The following is a 3,225-nucleotide window of genomic DNA, read 5'->3' on the forward strand; positions in this document are numbered from 1 at the left end:
CTTAACTCACAGTATCCAACCTGCCCTGAGTCCATCCTTGTTCTATCTTCTTTCCTCAATGGGGAAGACACTGCCACGAAAGGGTGTCTGTCTGAAGGAGTTTCACTGACCACAGACTTTATTATGCTCACCGGCATGGACATCCGAGACTAAGGTCCATACGCGATTTTTCATATTTTCATCACAGTCTATTCCCACAGTTTCCATGTTTTGACAGTCTCAAAGGTGTTGCATGTCCGTCCTAAAGTACACTTCCCTCACGACGTTTGAAGCGTTTTTGACAGAGGTAGTGAGTCTGGATGACCACAGGTCATGCTCTCCCAGTACACGTTTTGGAAGCCTAAGAGTCGTCGCCTGCACTTAGCTCACAGTATCCAAACTGCCCTGATTCCGTCCTTCTTCTATCTTGTTTCCTCACCTGGGAAGACACTGCCACGAACTGGTTTGGGTCTGAAGGAGTTTCACTAAACACTGTCCTTCCTTTGATCACAAGCATGGACATCCGAGTCTAGGGATGGCCGTGTAAGAGTCACTTCATGTTTTCAACACAGTCAGTTCCCACAGCTTCCTTACGTTGACCGTCTCAAAACTGTTGCGAATCTGCCCTCTGGTCCCGGGCATGAGCTGAGGAATTCGCGTGTGTGCTGAACTCCTCGGAACCATGGCGTCCCTTTCCCTTGCACCTGTTAACATCTTCAAGGCTGGGGCTGATGAAGAGAGGGCAGAGACTGCTTGTCTTTCTTCTTTTATTGGTGCCATCGCTGTTGGAGACTTGGTAAAGAGCACATTAGGACCTAAGGGCATGGATAAAATTCTGTTAAGCAGTGGACGAGATGCCTCTCTTATGGTAACCAATGATGGTGCAACTATTCTAAAAAACATCGGTGTAGACAATCCAGCAGCTAAAGTTTTAGTTGATATGTCAAGAGTTCAAGATGATGAAGTTGGTGAAGGCACTACCTCTGTTACTGTCTTAGCAGCAGAATTACTAAGGGAAGCAGAATCTTTGATTGCAAAAAAGATTCACCCACAGACCATCATTGCGGGTTGGAGAGAAGCCACAAAGGCAGCAAGACAAGCTCTGTTAAATTCTGCAGTTGATCATGGTTCTGATGAAGTTAAATTCTGCCAAGATTTAATGAACATTGCGGGAACAACATTATCCTCAAAACTTCTTACTCATCACAAAGACCATTTTACTCAGTTAGCTGTAGAAGCTGTTCTCAGACTGAAAGGTTCTGGTAATCTGGAGGCAATTCACATCATCAAGAAGCTAGGAGGAAGTCTGGCAGATTCCTATTTAGATGAAGGCTTTCTGTTGGATAAAAAAATTGGAGTAAATCAACCAAAGCGAATTGAAAATGCTAAAATTATCATTGCAAATACTGGTATGGATACAGACAAAATAAAGATATTTGGTTCTAGGGTAAGAGTTGATTCTACAGCAAAGGTTGCTGAAATAGAACATGCCGAAAAGGAGAAAATGAAGGAGAAAGCTGAACGAATTCTTAAACATGGGATAAATTGCTTTATTAACAGGCAGTTAATTTACTCATGAAAGAAATTGAGGAAGACACAAAGAAATGGAAAAATGTTCCATGCTCCTGGATTGGAAGAATAAATATTGTGAAAATGTCTATGCTACCTAAAGCAATCTACACATTTAATGCAATTCCTATCAAAGTACCATCCATTTTTTTCAAAGAAATGGAACAAGTAATCCTAAAATTTATATGGAACCAGAAAAGACCTCGAATAGCCAAAGCAGTATTGAAAAAGAAAGCCAAAGTTGGTGGCATCACAATTCCGGACTTCAAGCTCTATTACAAAGCTGTCATCATCAAAACAGCATGGTACTGGCACAAAAACAGACACATAGATCAATGGAACAGAATAGAGAGCCCAGAAATAGACCCTCAACTCTATGGTCAACTAATCTTCGACAAAGCAGGAAAGAATGTCCAATGGAAAAAAGACAGCCTCTTCAATAAATGGTGTTGGGAAAATTGGACAGCCACATGCAGAAAAATGAAATTGGATCATTTCCTTACACCACACACAAAAATAGACTCAAAATGGATGAAGGATCTCAATGTGAGAAAGGAATCCATCAAAATCCTTGAGGAGAGCACAGGCAGCAACATCTTCGACCTCAGCTGCAGCAACATCTTCCTAGGAACATCACCAAAGGCAAGGGAAGCAAGGGCAAAAATGAACTATTGGGATTTTATCAAGATCAAAAGCTTTTGCACAGCAAAGGAAACAGTTAACAAAACCAAAAGACAACTGACAGAATGGGAGAAGATATTTGCAAATGACATATCGGATAAAGGGCTAGTGTCCAAAATCTATAAAGAACTTAGCAAACTCAACACCCAAAGAACAAATAATCCAATCAAGAAATGGGCAGAGGACATGAACATACATTTCTGCAAAGAAGATATCCAGGTGGCCAACAGACACATGAAAAAGTTCTCCACATCACTCGGCATCAGGGAAATACAAATCAAAACCACAATGAGATATCACCTCACACCAGTCAGAATGGCTATAATTAACAAGTCAGGAAATGACAGATGCTGGTGAGGATGCGGAGAAAGGGGAACCCTCCTACACTATTGGAGGGAATGCAAGCTGGTGCAACCACTCTGGAAAACAGCATGGAGGTTCCTCAAAATGTTGAAAGTAGAACTACCCTATGACCCAGCAATTGCACTGCTGGGTATTTACCCTAAAGATACAAACGTAGTGATCCGAAGGGGCACGTGCACCCGAATGTTTATAGCAGCAATGTCCACAATAGCCAAACTATGGAAAGAACCTAGATGTCCATCAACAGACGAATGGATAAAGAAGATGTGGTATATATACACAATGGAATACTATGCAGCCATCAAAAGAAATGAAATCTTGCCATTTGCGACAATATGGATAGAACTAGAGGGTATCATGCTTAGCGAAATAAGTCAATCGGAGAAAGACAACTATCACATGATCTCCCTGATATGAGGGCGAGGAGATGCAACATGGGGGGTTAAGGGGGTAGGAGAAGAGTAAATGAAACAAGATGGGATTGGGAGGGAGACAAACCATAAGTGACTCTTAATCTCACAAAACAAACTGAGGGTTAATGGGGGGAGGGGAGTTGGGGGGGTGGGATTATGGACATTAGGGAGGGTGTGTGCTATGGTGAGTGCTGTGAAGTGTGTAAACCTGGCGATTCAC

General features: G+C 42.1%; 1 pseudogene across 1 annotated transcript; it reads left to right on the forward strand.

The window, feature by feature from the left end:
- Positions 1-605: 605 nt before the first annotated feature.
- LOC111140085 lies at positions 606-1,558 on the forward strand (annotated as a pseudogene). The gene has a single exon (XR_002640125.1). The product of XR_002640125.1 is annotated as a T-complex protein 1 subunit beta pseudogene (transcript).
- Positions 1,559-3,225: the final 1,667 nt, after the last annotated feature.

The sequence above is a fragment of the Enhydra lutris genome, unplaced genomic scaffold, assembly GCF_002288905.1.
Source record: "Enhydra lutris kenyoni isolate GAN:26980312 unplaced genomic scaffold, ASM228890v2 scaffoldscaffold159, whole genome shotgun sequence".
Classification (NCBI taxonomy): Eukaryota; Metazoa; Chordata; class Mammalia; order Carnivora; family Mustelidae; genus Enhydra; species Enhydra lutris.